This window comes from Syzygium oleosum, unplaced genomic scaffold (assembly GCF_021117445.2).
Source record: "Syzygium oleosum isolate NSW1041296 unplaced genomic scaffold, Sole_v2.1 Sole_v2.30, whole genome shotgun sequence".
Lineage (NCBI taxonomy): Eukaryota > Viridiplantae > Streptophyta > Magnoliopsida > Myrtales > Myrtaceae > Syzygium > Syzygium oleosum.
Window position 1 is genome coordinate 3786707 of NW_026607514.1, and position 15994 is coordinate 3802700.

At 38.6% G+C, this 15994-nt stretch overlaps 1 pseudogene; it reads right to left on the minus strand.

Annotated features, from left to right (window-relative positions):
* Nucleotides 1-953: 953 nt before the first annotated feature.
* LOC115677506 (ethylene-responsive transcription factor ERF098-like) lies at nt 954-1445 on the minus strand (annotated as a pseudogene).
* Nucleotides 1446-15994: the final 14549 nt, after the last annotated feature.

The window sequence follows — 15994 nt, forward strand, 5'->3', positions numbered from 1 at the left end:
ACAGAATCTAACATAAGGTAAATTGGTCACAAGTGTACTAGTTTATGATTTTTTATGGTAAAAACATTAGTTTTTGGTAAATTTGTTATAAGTGTACCGGTTTGAAGTTTTTGGTGGTCAAACAATTAGTTTTTGGTAAATTTATCACATGTGTACCAGTTTGAGATTTTTCATGATATTAACCCTAATAGATAACTTGGTTGATAGACGTCGCGTTGCTAACTTTATTTTCAACCCACCGAAGCAAGTTATGACCAAAATGCGTCTTGACTTGAATGAACATCGATTGTGTTAGGCTTGTCGATGAAATCAAGTTGGAACTTACAGATTGTGCGATTGAATCGGATGCTCCCGCTGGAATATACTAAAGTTTTGTTTTGGCTTCAAAGCACCCAAATCACTGAAAAATAAAAATAATTGCACCGTAAAACTGCAAAATCCTTGCTCAGCCTGGTTATACATCAACCTATCCTCAAATACAGAGAAGCTCTTCCAAATTTCTTTACTACGAACCGATATCGGAAACTGCATCTTGATATTTACTATTAGAAACCTAAGATACATTGCAACAGTTTATTGAAATAAAATAACTTTAGTATCTCAGAAATTTGTGTTTGAATGAATACTACTGCTTAAATTGAGTGCAAGAGTACCACAGAGAAGTAATCTAGAAAGATATAGGTATGGTACGAGCCATTTGTTCCACTACTATTGATTGAAGTTATCATACAATATTGCCTTGTCCCTGCTGTGAAAATGCAATCTTGAAGATTGCCAAATGTAATTTATTCGATCAAAATATACATAGACTCTGCAAAGAACACCACCGCGATCTCTTTCCTCAACTGAAAATTCCCACCCACGAAGACATCTTGATCGAAACAAGAAACAACAAATTTCTTACCATGAAACTTCGAAAGCCCTAAATATGCACTTGACAACCTGCATTTACCCTACATGTTGCTGTACGGGCTCAGTAGTTCGTCCAACAACTTATCGTCCAGATACTCGAACTCAATCACGTCTCTGGACGGCTCTGCGGGAGCTGACACATTGGACAATGACGAACTCACTGAAGAGTACAATGATGATGACGACAGCGATGGGGATGCTGAGAAAGAACTGCGGTGGCCAGAGACATAGTGGTAATTCTGAGCGTCGTATTGTTGCTCGTTGGGGAAGTTGAGGATGGCCAAATGGCCTCGGAAGACAAAGGCAGCCCAGTCGTAGGCACGGGCAGCCACCTCTGCCATTTCAAAGGTGCCGAGCCAGAGGCGGGCGCTGTTCCTCTAGGGGTCCCGGATCTCGGCCGCGAACTTGCCCCAAGGGCGCCTCCGGATCCCTCGGTAGCGGGGTTGATCACATCGTAACTGCGATCCCCTCTTGTTCCAGGTCTCTTCGTTGTTCTCATTGTTCTGATTCCCTCTTGAAGAAAACCCTTCCATGGCCAAGTGAGTTAAATCAAATGAGGAAGTGAAGAGTATGATGATCTGCGAGTAAGCTTTTCTGGTAAAGTTTAAGAATATGGATTTCAAATTTGATGGCAACAAACAGATGATGCAGGTTGGTGGGTATATATATAGGGTTTGGTGAGAATAGATCGGAGGCGTTGAAAAGTTCAGGGGGGCGGTCGTATCTGACGGTGGGGGCTTCGTGTTTGTTATATCTTTTTGTAAGAAAGTTGGGAGAGAGACGAAATGAATTTGAGCAAGTTGAGGCCCAGAATGCCTATTGGAATTCCGCTATGACGAACCCCAGGTGATCGGCCTTATATTCAAATTATATGTAATTGCTATGTCTCGGACATGTTTATGTATTGTCGGCCCGGGTGGGTCATAAGTCATACGTGTGCATGAATGTGCATGACTCACTGGATGAGGTAGGAATGTCGAAAGCAATAATCACAGCATGGATCTGAACTTTTTATATCTTTAGTTAGATGGGTAATAGTAAATATTACTCTACACTATTGAATTAGGCATACTTTTTGCTGGACTCAGAGAGAGACTCGTCAGTGCAATCGGCCTTGATTTGTCATCTATCGTCCTCTTATATTGTGTCCTAGGGGTGGAAATCATCTATCATCCTTTTATATTGTGCCTCAATTTGTATCGATATATTGAAGATGTCAACATTTTATCCAACTTAATTGCAATTTTCGAAAGCACCACTGTTACGTGTCTTTGTCGTATATAACAAATTCCATATGATCTCCTTTAACGGTGATGTGGTGGACAGGATCACAATTCCTATACAAGAAAATGATATCTGTATAAATAGGTGATTATTCAGTATGAAAGTGAGTATGTGTCTCGATCCCAAACTTGTTTGTCAAAGGAAAAAGTAATAGTGATGGTGTTTCATAACAATTTGTAGGTCGGGATATGTATTACAGACATTTTTTAAGCGGAACTTTCTCTTAGTGAGGGAAAAGAGAGATAAAAAGTGATATTAAAAGAGATTTACTACATAGTCTGTTGATGAAAATAGAGATCAAGAGTAACATCTCTCAATAGCGTCAATATTCAAAAGTAAGGTTGTGACTTGCAAGACTCACTATAACAAATTTTGTTTTTTGAATCCAAAAGTTAAACTGGGCTAGCTCTAGAGTAGAATTAGAAAACAGACCAAAACTCGCTAGTAAGGAATCGAGGAACTGCTGCTTCGATTCCCTATTTCAATCCTTTGGAATCATGGATCATAGGGTCGGTTCCTAGTTCTAGATTAGGAAGCAAATCAACTCTAGTACCGAATATCTCTGGTCATAAGTTCTTTATCATATCTCATTTACCACATGTGATGACGATCCTATGACCAAAAAGAAAAGAAACATAAGCGCGAGGATGACACAAGCCTTGTCCATGCTGACTTGGCCGTCCTTGTCCAGTCATTTTATGGGAGGGCCGTGAAGGCACACGAATGGCCGATTAATTGGAATTTCTCTGTGGGTCCCAACGGGACCATTTTTCTAATATACAAGAGTATGTTCCTATGTTCCAATGTTGTGGTACCGTAGAAATCATATTAAATATCTGTGACATAATCGAACAGCAATCATGACGTGGCACTCGGGAACGTGACTAGGCATGACCATAGTTCGGAACCGGCTGGTTCCGGTTCGTGGCCATGTATGAACCGGAACCGGCTGTTCCGGGCCGATTCGGGTTCTGGGCCGATTCAGGTTCCGAACCGGAACCGGCCGGTAAAAATTAAAAAAATAAATTATGAAATAAAAAAATAATTAATTATCAAATTATGAAATAATGAATTATTCAATATAAAATGTAATCAAAATATACATTGTAATCAAATTTGGGGAAAAAAAGAGAAAGAGATGGGGCTTGAACTTAATGAATTATCATTAAGCGCCTTACATATCTTATTGGGGATAGAAAAATCAAAATCCATGTAGTTCTTTTACCCTTAGTCGTCGCTACCCGTTCCGGTACTGGTACCGATAGTGGTGGTATCTCTGTCGTCAAAGAATTCGGATTCATTATTCCGATCTATCTCTTGTTGTCAATATTGAGCCTTCGTCCAGTCATCGATGCAAGCTTGAGCCTCCACTGATTTCGGAACTAATCTTGAACGTTGTTCATCCCAAATATTACCTCCGGCACTGAATGCTTGTTCGATCGCAACTGTCGAACATGGCGTTGCAAAAACTTGTTTTGCAATAAGAGAAAGGATTGGGTATTGGCTTGTGTGCCTCTTCCACTAATCCAAAATTAAAAAACCTGTACTACCTTCGGATTCAGAAAACTCAAAAGAAACGGTTAGATATATCTCTAATTCAGAAATGTTTCATATTACTCCCTTTTGCTTTTTTTGTCTATGTAATAAAAGTTGGTACCCTCTACTAATTTTACCTGTACTCTCACTTTGTGTCTCGGTAGATTGAAAAGATCCAATATCACCTCCCTTAGTACAAAATTCATTATATAATTCTATTACTACGTTTTTAACCTCCATTAGTATGCTTGTAACATCTATCGTATTATAATGTAAACATTGATAATACATATGCAAATAATCACATAAACCATCTAATTTGCAACGTGGATAAAAAACACAAGCAACTAAATAAATAATGGGAATTTCGCTATAATAATGTAGCTACTTCTTTCTCATTGTTACTATAGTATTTTGTAATTCAACATCATTTTCATATTCCTCAAAAACTCCGACAATATTAATACACTCTATAAAAAATAAATGCGTAGTAGGATAATAAACACCGAACAAAGTATAATTTGCATAATTAAAAACCTTTAAAATATCTAAATTTTTTTTGCAAATATTCCAATCTTGTGGGTATAAATTAATCTGAGGTATATTATTAAAAATGAATGCACATAATAAATCTTTATATACAAAAGATTCATTAAGCAAGTGGAAGTAGAATTCCAACGAGTTGGAACATCTCTTGGAAATCTTCTTGGCCTTTTTCCATTTGCTTTACAAAATTTACTCCATTCTTTCATTTTTTGGGGATATTTCCATAAAAATTGAATCGTTGTTTTTATTGGTTCAAGAAAAATATCAAGAGTTTTCAAACCATCTTGTACACATAAATTTAAAACATGACAAGCACATCTAACGTGAAAAAATTTTCCGCCAAAAGCGGGTTTACAAATATTTTCTAAATTGGCAATTGAAGCGGTATTTGCCGCGGCATTATCAAAACCAATTGAAAAAATTTTGTTAAGCAAACAATATTCTTCTAAAATTTGTCTAATTATTCTATAAATATTATTTGCCGTATGCCTACCATTGAAAACTCTAAATGCGAGGACTCTTTTTTGAATATTCTAATTGTCATCTATCCAACGACATGTTATGCCCATGTAAGAATGAATTTGCCAATGATGACTCCAAATATCACTACCTATATGCACACATCCATTAAAATGCACAAAAAAGTTTTGTAAATCTTTTTTTTCATTTTTGTAAAGTTCTTTAATTACTCGTTTAAGTGTATTTCTAAGAACACGTTTTGCTTATGGAGCACAAGTTTTTTGTACAAATTGATTAAAACCAAATCTTTCTCTAAAATTAAATGATAAATGCTCAACGGAAAAAATTTACCCAATTCTTCCTTATAAGTTTTCTCATTAAAACGAAATAAAGGAGAAGTGTTAGGATTGACGTACCCGGAAATTTGTTGTTGCTTGGTATCGATTCTCGCTTCGGTTGGATGTTTGCTCATAAGATGTCGTTTGAATGTTCCATATCCTTGTCCGCCTGTATATTTATATATTGCCCCACAATGTTTATAAATTATATCATACCTTTTTGGATCAATATCAAACCTTTTCGTTTTTGTGAAGTGGTCCCAAATGTCGGATGTAAGTTTCCGCTCCGCCTCCTTTGTTGTTGACATTTCGGCATGAAGACTTTTTTGTGTTGGGACGCGCTCCACATCGGGAAAAATGTTGATTTCATCATCTTGAAAATCTGCATAATCACGAGGATCAAAAAAATGTTCGAATTCCGTTATTCTATTCTTACCTTTGCCAGTTGCCGATTGACTTCCACTTGCCATTTTTCGAGTGGATTGAGAGAATTGAGCAAATTGATTAGGAGAATTAAGAGAGAATTGCGCGGATTGAAAAAATTGAGAGAATTCAGATTGAGAAAATTGAGGGAATTTCAGAGAATTGAGAGTATTGAGAGAATTTTAAAGAATTGAGAAAATTTGATAGAATTTATAAGAAAAAAATGAGAAGAAAATTTGGCCGTTGGAAATTTAGCCATTGGGAATTTAGCCGTTGCCAAGGCCCCAACGGCCCTTAGCCCTGGCCTGCAGGTTGTAGCAGGGCCTGCAGACATGCAGGCCCTTCTGCAGTTTTTTTTTTTTGGAATCGAAACCGGGCCCGTAGGCCACGGGCCGGTTCCGGTTCCGAACCGTGGGCCCGATCAATGGGTCGATCCCGGGTTTGACCGGGCCCGGTTTCGGACTGAAACCGGCCCGTGGTCATGTCTAAACATGACGGAATCATACTGTCACTCTTACGATGCATCGAACAATATTCACTGAAAACGAAAGTTGACCAAAGACCATATGCATAGTTATGAAAGACTTAATATATTTAATTTAAAGTGGCAATAATGTGGGCTCATTTCCTATCCACACAAGGGCTAACTCTCGGATTATATTTTGCTCGGTATTATCTCTGCAAAATTGAGAAAATAATTCTTTATGAAGTATTATGGTCATTTTTTAAGGTTGAGTATGGTTCTAGGGTAGAACTTGAAACTTGAGAACCGAACCGGTAGGAACCTGTCCAGTTTCAAGTTCCAAGGTATGCAGGGTAGGTTCCAGATTTCAAAAATTAGAAAATCTGTTTCGACAGGTAAGTTCCAGATTCTAGACAGGTGAAACCTGGAATCTATGTTTTTCTTGGTCTATATCTTCGCGCGATTTTCTAGTATTTCATGGCGTCCAATGATGAGTGTAGAATCCGGAACCACTACTTTGAGCTTCCATTTTACAACTGAGACTTTTACTTTGTTAATGTTTTATATTTTCGTATGTTTAAATATAAGTTGTGATTAGTGGATTATAGTAACAAGTGATGATCATAAAAGTTGATGATTCATTGCAATCGTTTGATTAATAATACAACTAGAAACTGGATAGACTTGAAATATGTGATAAGGTTGGTTCTAGATTCCAAGGTATGCAAGATATGTTTCAAGTTCCAAATAAAAAAGGAACATGTTCCAACGAATAGGTTCTAGGTGCAACCTATAAAGAATTTGGAACCGCTCACTCCTATTCTTTTTTTTTTCAAATTCTCGTTGTTTATCATATGAAATTTGACTTTTATTATATTAAACCTCCGATGAACTCTTTATATTGGATGAGGCATATGAGGGATCAACTAATTTTCATGGATGCAAACAATTTTTTGAGGTACATTGGATAAGGCTTCACAGTAGCTAGATGTGGTGATCCGACGGGTTGGATCAATTTCGATTTAGTTTTGTTACAATTCGGAATCTTAAATGGATGTGGGTCATTTCAATTTGAAGAATTTCAAGTGAAGGCCTGGTCTAATTTGGGTCAATGCGAGCTCAACTCATTTCAAATTGTTCGATTTCCTGATGCAACGAATTTGATTAGGGTCTGTTGACACCAAAATAAGAATCGGCATAGACGCTGAGTCGGCTTTAATGCCGAATCTGGTATATAATGGAAATCAGCCATCTTCCGAAATACGTTTGGATAAAATTCGGAAACATGCTGGGAAGCAAGCATGGATAGCATCATATCCCGAATTCGATAATTGATGAAGATCGGGATATTTACCGAAACATGGAAAGTCATAGTTCGGGAGTTATATAAAAAAAAAGGCATTGGAGCCATTATGCCTTGGGACGTTGACTCTTTCCCGAAATTCGGGAAGTCTATACTTCGAGAATATACCGAAATTACAGAAAATCGGTAAAGATGAATCATGGTCCAGCCACGTAAGTCATGATAGCAGGAAGTTATGAGCAAAAAGCGGAGATAATGAGCACGAGCAGATTGTGGGAGTTACTTGTCCAAATTTGAAGTCGTCCCAGCGGTTGAGATCAAGTTTTGGCGGACAATGAAATTGGAAAAACGTGGTTAGTTAAGGCAGTTATTGGAAGCGCCATGATTCAAAGTTTGAAAACATAGAAGTAACCGACAAGCAGTTACAGGATATGAGGAGATACAAATACTTAGAAAAAAGAAAGAGGAAGGGAGATCAAGAACAATGCAAAAACGCTCAAGCTTATCTGCACTTTAGTTTCCTCTATACCTTTACTTCCTGCATTTACAACTTTCTGCAACTCTAGTTAACTTTCAAGTCCTTTACAGCTTTCATAGGAGTATTGTAACGTAGCTTGGAACTTTGTTGATCTCAGATCCATTTTCAATCCATTCGAATTCGGCAAAAGAACACTACAAGTGCCATAACTTGTGTACGGCGCTCACTTTGGTGCCATAATTTTTTTTTGGATCACTTTAGTGCTAAAATTTTTGAAAAACGATCACTTAAGTGCTAAAATTTTTGAAAAACGATCACTTAAGTGCCAACTCCGGTGCCGCACACAATTTTTCGCCGAAAATCCGACGTGGCATTTTTTTTATTAATTTCTGAAGCTGACGTGGTTCGCCGGAGATTGGCACTTAAGTGATCGTTTTTCAAAAATTTTAGCACTTAAATGATCGTTTTTAAAAAAATTTAGCACTTAAGTGATCGTTTTTCAAAAATTTTAGCACTAAAGTGATCCGAAAAAAACTTATGACACTTAAGTGATCGTTTTTCCTCCGACTTGGCACCAAAGTGATCCGAAAAAAAGTTATGGCACCAAAGTGATCTCCGTACACAAGTTATGGCACTTATAGTGTCATTTTGCCATTCGAATTCTATCCGTTCCATATAACCTTGTGCTACACTCTATTTTCTTTTTTACCACAACTCTCCTAAAAATCAAGCCACAGAACCTATCTTAATAAAAACCGAAAATCAAAGTTTCGGTGAAAGGTATTCCTCGTTGTAAAATGAGCGAACATCTTTTTGGCATGCCCGGTGGGACTCGCGTGGTAAGATTTGGAGAAATGGTGAGAACTAGGCAATCTGAAGGAATACCGGTGGGTAACGTCAACAATCCAATTGATGGAGCACGTTCTAAGCACTCTGCAGCTAATCAAGTATAGGAGAATGCCGACATTCCTCGGCAATTAACTGAAGAACAAGCCCGCGCGTTGGCACCGGATAACACCTTGGTAGCCACGATGAAAAGGATGTTTGAGGAACAGCAGAACAAGCTTACCAACCATATGGTGCGACATGTGACAGATGTGATAAAACCCATGGTGATAAATGCTATAAATTAGGTAATATCGCGTCCCAGTTCATCTTCTCAAGTTCCACCCTTTTATACAAATCCTCTTGGGACAACATCATTTCCACCAACATCGGGACCTCCTCATGTTGATATAACGGTAATGGGGGATCAAATTCGCAACCTCCTATCAGAATTATACAAAGGCCAAAGAATCCTACCCCTATAAACCTTATGAATAGTGTGAATGCTTACAATTTCCCTCAAAATGCCCCAAATGATGTTAATTTGGTTAATCACATGGTCACAAATGCACCACCAGTGCTGAACGTACCTTCGCCAGTAAATATGCCCAATGTTGACCATATCAGACCACCTGCGCCTCAGTCGTATCCTCATGTGATAGAAAATCCTCTTTATAGGCCACCACTACCCGTTAATTTCAACATGGAACAGCAGGGGGTGAATAGACCTCAACAGTTTGATCCTAGAGGTCAAGATCCTTGGTTAGGCCAGCAAAATTTAAGACCATGGAACCCAAATAGAGTTGCAGAACTGGTAATGCAACAATTGGGAGCAGAGAGAGCAATGCCAAGGCCAGTATATAGGAAGCCACATCCCGATTGGGTTGACAACATACCATATCCAAGGGGTTTCAAGATGCCAGATTTTGCTGTATTTACAAGAGAGGAGGATCAGTCAACTGTGGAGCATGTGGGTCGATTCTTGGCACAATGTGGAGAGGCTGGAACTAATGAGTATTTAAGGTTAAGGTTATTCCCATTGTCTTTGTCAAAAACAGCATTCACTTGGTATACAAATTTGCCTGCAAATTCTATTCAAACATGGGCCGAGATGGAGAGGCAGTTTCATTCTCAATTTTACCGAACGGTACCAGAGGTAACGGTAGCCGATTTGGCCAGGATGTATCAATATAGTACCGAGACAGTAGATCAGTTTATTGCACTTTTCAAGAAATCCAGAAACCGATGTTTAACATTACTCACTGAAAAGAGTTCACGGATTTGGCTTTTAATGGTTTAAGGTTTAACCTTAAGGAAAGATTTGAAGGACAAGCCCTTGACGATCTCTTTCAGTTAAACGCTCGGGTTTCCAAGTACGAACACTTGTTGAAGGAGAAAGATAAGAAGCCGAATAAGGACAATCGGCAGACAGTGGCATTTGCTGAAAGTACCGAACATGGTGGTATATCCGAAGAGGAGAATGAAATAGCCGTAGCAACTATGGTGCTTGAAAAACCGTATGTGTGCCCAGCACTTAAGCCGGCCAGGGTGAGAGATGTATCCAAGTTCAGGGCTAAGGAGACAAATAACTACTCCTTTGATATCTACAAGTTAGATGAAATATTTGACCTTCTGTTAAAAGATGGAATGATGAAGTTATCTGAAGGACAAGTAATCGCGTCAAATGAGGAAATAACAGATAAGAGATATTGCAAATGGCATCATTCTATAACTCATGATACGGTGAATTGCATTGTGTTTAGGAAGACTATCCAAGAGGCAATTCGCCAAGGCAAGATTAAATTTGCCGAAGACAAAGGCAAGGCCCCAATGGAAGTAGACACAGACCCTTTCTCGAATATGAGCAGCATGGTTAGTATACGAGAGACGACGGGCGATGACAATAGACAACTTTGCACCCGTTGTCACCAAGAGCTGACTCGTTAAGATCGGGAGATTCCCAGGTTCCAATACATGAGAGGAATGAAGGGGAGATACAGATCGGGATCGTTTGTCCGTAGGATAGGTAGACCACAGGTTAGATCTGAGATTGTAGCTACCGAAAACTTTTCGGTACAAGCAAGAGAAGAGGAAGTTCAACCAAGACAGACAGCACAAGTGCTTGAAAGAAAAAATGTTGGTCATAGGTATGAGAGGAAGGAATACTACCCTGATTTATCTCAACTAGCCCTTCCAATTCGGGAATTGGTTACGTAAGTTCATGAAGAAAAAGAAACATTACCAAAGCCTGCAAAGAAAAAGAGTTTCTGGCAGCGATATAAGGAAAGTGACCCCAAAGCTGGATTGCTTGGAGAACCTAGCGGGAAGTTTGACTATGTGGTCTATTACGGAGATATGGATGATTGTCCACCTTCATTATTGCCAGTTGAGTCGACTGGCTGGGGAGATGAGTTTGATGATCCACCACCATCAATTTCTCAGGAAATCCACAAAGGAAAAACAATTAAGGTACCATATAATCCTCCCGAAGGAAAATAGTCAATAGTTAAATCGTTGGGACAGGCGTCTTACAGAACCATCAAGAGGCATTTCCAGCGGATGAAAAATAGACAAAGGAATTTCGAGAGTAGCTGAGCTAAAGGTACGACAAGGCAGAATTTACCTTTCACGTCTGTCAGTAGGAAAGGTAATTGGGTCTGGAAAAGAAACCCTGATGAAAAAGATCGAATTAAATCAGAACCAGGTGATTCGGGAAGTAGCTCTCACGTTGAAATGAAAAGGGAGAAGGGAGTTTCACAGGTTCCCCAGACAATTAATTTTGGGCAGATCACCGTAGCTCTCAACCCAAAACATCAGAGAAAGGTGGAGCAAAAGAACTTGGGTCCTAAATTATCACAAAAAGATGGCAAAAGTTACCGAACTGGCTACTCCAAGATATCAAAGGAATATGGTTCTCCAATACAGATAAACATAGTCCATGCTAAACTTCTAGCAGAGTATGGAACTAATTTGGTAGTGGAAGAAGACATCAAACACATTTTAGAAAAGGAGATAGCCATGGCAGAATTTCAGTTCCCCGACAAAGAAGCCATTAAGTTTGATAAAGTACCTTCTGAAAAAGCAAAGCATTTAAGGTCTTTGGTTATTTCAGGCAGGGCCAATGGTAGGTCTGTCGATAAAATCTTTGTAGATGTTGGAGCTACTTTGAACCTCATATCTTATAAGTACTTCAAGAAATTGGGGAAAAGATGACGACGACATTATCTCGTCCAATGTTCAGTTGTTTGATTTTCTTGGGGAAGTTACCGAAGTCAAGGGGGCAATAGTGCTTGATTTAACTATAGGGTCCAAGTCGTCCAAAATGACTTTCTTTGTAATAGAGTCTGATGGTTCATATAATATGTTGCTCAGAAGAGATTGGATACACTCTAATCAGTGTGTACCCTCAACTTTGCATCAAGTCTTGGCATTTTAGAATGGCGAGAAAGTAGAATATGTTTAGGCAGATTCGGGATATGCTTCAATCGGGTGGACTGACATTTGTCAAGAATATCGGGACTGTTCACATGAGGGTTATGCTGTCGAATCACCAAGGACCAATCTACGGTCCTTTGCTTATTGCCGCTTCGGGGATATGTAAGCTGAATGGATCCCCAAGTCAAGCTTGGCATTAGAAGAATTACACACTCTTTATGGAAAACGAGTCCATATTGCAAGAAGTTTGTGAAAGGTACTTCACACACTTAGCGGAAATGGCGCAGCAAAATGTTGAAGCCTCAGATTGTATTGATGAATGGGAAGAGTTATTAGTCAAAGAAGACAGAACAATGGAGGCTCAAGATCCATTATTAGAGGATGATATAGGAAAGCCTGGTTGTTTCCGTCCAGTGTATGTAAGTACGTTTTTGCAAGGGGGCATGAAAGAAAAGTTGGTTAACCTGATCAAAGGGTACAAATATTGCTTTGCATGGGACTATCATGAAATGCCTGGTTTGTCAAGAGATATTGTAGAACATCGCCTTCCAATCAAGAAAGGATTTCTTCCGCATAAGCAGTTAGCAAGAATATTTGCTCCAGATGTAGTTGATAAAATCAAAGAGGAAATAGAAAGGCTACTGAAAGCAAAATTTATTGATACAGCCAGGTATGTAGAGTGGCTTTCAAATATTGTCCTTGTGAAAAAGAAGAATGGAAAGCTGAGAGTTTGTATTGATTTTCGGGATCTAAATAATGCCACTCCAAAGGATGAATACCAAATGCTCATGGCAGATATGTTAGTAGACTCAGCGGTGGGAAATAAGATGTTATCCTTGATGGATGGTCATTCGGGTTATAATCAAATTTTTATTGCTAAGGAAGACGTCTTGAAGATAGCATTTAGATGTCCTAGTGCGATCGGGACTTTTCAGTGGGTAGTTATGCCTTTCGGATTGAAGAATGCAGGAGCTACATACCAGCGGGCAATGAACTTTCTTTTTCATGATATGATCGGTAAATTCTTAGAAGTTTATATTGACGACGTGGTGGTTAAATCAGCCCAAGAAGATCATCTGGATTATCTCGAGCAGGCATTTATTAGGATGAGGAAGTACAAATTGAAGATGAATCCAACCAAGTGTGCCTTTGGAGTATGAGCAGGAAATTTCTTGGGATTTTTGGTCAATCAGAGAGGAATTGAAATTGACAAGAACAAAACAAGGGCTATCATGAAGCTTTCCCATCCTACGTCAAAGAAACAATTGCAGATAGTGATTGGAAAAATAAACTTTCTTAGAAGATTCATTGCCAATTTGTCTGATAAAACGGAGCTGATGACACAGCTCCTGCGTCTCAAAAATCAGGACGAATTTATATGGGGAGAGAAACAACAAAAGGCGTTGATTTGATCAAAGCCTATCTAATAAATCCTCCTGTATTAATGCCGCCGAAAGCAGGCAAACCACTGAAATTGTACTTATCGGCTACCGATATAACTATCGGGAGTATGTTGGGACAAGAGAATGAGAATGGAAAAGAACAAGCGGTATATTATTTGAGCAGGGCGTTAACTAATGTTGAAAAAAGATATAGCGTAATTGAAAAATTATGTCTATCTTTATACTTTGCTTGTATGAAGTTAAGACATTATTTATTGCCAACTACAATGCATGTGATTAGTAAGACTCATATAATAAAGTATATGCTATCCCGACTTGTTATAAAAAGGTGTATAGCCAAATGGGCATTTATCTTGTCTGAGTTTGATTTGATATATGTGCCGATCAAAGCAGTAAAAGGCCAAGCCATTGTTGATTTTCTTACCGAATACCCATGTTTACAAATGGAAGAAAATGAGCAAAGCCTCAGTCAAGTGCTACCATGGACTATGTATTTTGATGGATCGTGTGTTAAGAGTAGGGCTGGAGGTGGATTGATAATAATTTCTCCCGATGGGAAACTTACAAGGTGCGTCTGTAAGTTAGATTTTGAATGTTCAAATAATCAAGCTGAATATGAAGCATTGATTATTGGCTTGGGAATATTGATTGAGTTGAAAGCACAGTTTATCAAAGTATTTGGTGATTCACAATTGGTGGTAAAACAGTTAAAGGGAGAATACCAGTGCTCGAATGAAAATTTGATTAGTTATTACTATCTGGCCAAGAAACAATTAGAGCAATTCAGAGAGTACGACATAGTCCATGTTAAAAGAGACACAAATTTCGAGGCTAACGAGTTGGCTCAAGTAGCTTCTGGATACCTAATATCAAAAGAGTTGGCAGACATCACAACTACTATAACACTGTCGGTACCTTCTACTGAACAAAGAAAGATACCGATAGCAGTTAGCAACGTAGTTCGAGAAGAGGATTGGAGACAAACTATCATCGAATATTTGAAAAGTCCAGATTCAAGAGATCGAAAGCTGAGGAGACAAGCCCAGAAATATGTCATATTAGGAGAAGAATTATATCGAAAATCCTCATATGGATTGCTCTTACGTTGTCTTGATGAAGATAATGCAAAATTGGTTATGGCAGAAGCACATGAAGGCATATATGGAGTTCATCAAGCAGGAATCAAGATGAGATGGCTGTTAAAAAGGTATGGATATTTTTTTCCAGCAATGATGCAGGATTGTATCAACTATGCCAAAGCATGTCTTTCGTGTCAAAAACATGGACCGTTGCAACATGTACATGCTATGGAGCTCCATTCTGTTATAAAGCCATGGCCATTTAGAGGATGGGCAATGGACATAATAGGTAAGATCTATCCACCTTCTTCTCATAATCACAGTTACATTTTATTGGCTATGGATTGCTTTACGAAGTGGGTGGAAGCCATTCCATATAAGAGTATTACACAAAAGACCGTGATCAAGTTCATTGAAGAAAACATAATTCATCGGTTTGGCTTGCCTGAGTCAATTACTGCGGACCAAGGAACAGTGTTTACTGGAAGTGAAGTAATGGAATTTGCACAATCAAGAGAAATCAAAATGATCTATTCCACACCATATTATCCTCAGGCAAATGGACAAGCTGAAGCTACTAATAAGGTTGTTATTGGTCTGATCAAGAAGCATCTAGAAGAAAATCCAAGGGAATGGGATACTTTACTATCAACAGTATTGTGGGCATACCGAACATCACGAAGATCAAGTACAGGTGTCAGCTCTTATATGCTTACATATGGATAAGAAGCAGTTTTACCAATGGAGATAACAGTACAATCTTTAAGAGTCCAATTGTAGAGTGAAATGTTGCCCGAAGATTATAGAGATTGGATGCACATAAATTTGGATGAACAAGACGAAGTTCGTGCGGCTTCTTTGGATCAGTTGATTGCACAAAAGAGAAGAGTAGCCAGAGCTTTTAACAAGAGAGTTAAAGTTAAGTAGTTTGTTGTGGGGGATTTAGTGTGGAAAGCAATCTTGCCATTTAATCTCCAAAACAAGGAATTCGGTAAATGGTCATCAAATTGGAAAGGCCCATATTTAGTTACCGAAGTGCTTAGTGGTAACGCATACAGGTTGATGGATGTCATGGAAAAGAACTATCACGTTCTATAAATGGAAAATTCCTGAAGAAATATCATCCATCAGTCTGGGAAACACAAGGAGATTAGTCCATTCATTAGAAATAAAAGTACATTCTAATCTTGGTTACAAAGATCTCCAAATTCTTAACAAGTTTGAGGTTCTGGGCTACACGATTAGAATGCAAGGCAAGATCCTAGTGGAGTTTAGATTGTTGCTCCTCAAGACACTCCATGCGACGAGAATGGAAGTGAACAATTTCAAACCTCTCCCAAGCTTCTTGAAGCAACTGCCTGTACCTGTTTGAAGAAACTTCAACCATAGACTTAACATGAGAAATTTCATCTCTGAGTATCCTCTGCTCCACACGATGATGATTGGAAAGGAAATTGAGAAGTCGACGTGTCATCTCAACGTCATCTCTAGCTTGAGTACAAGAGTACTG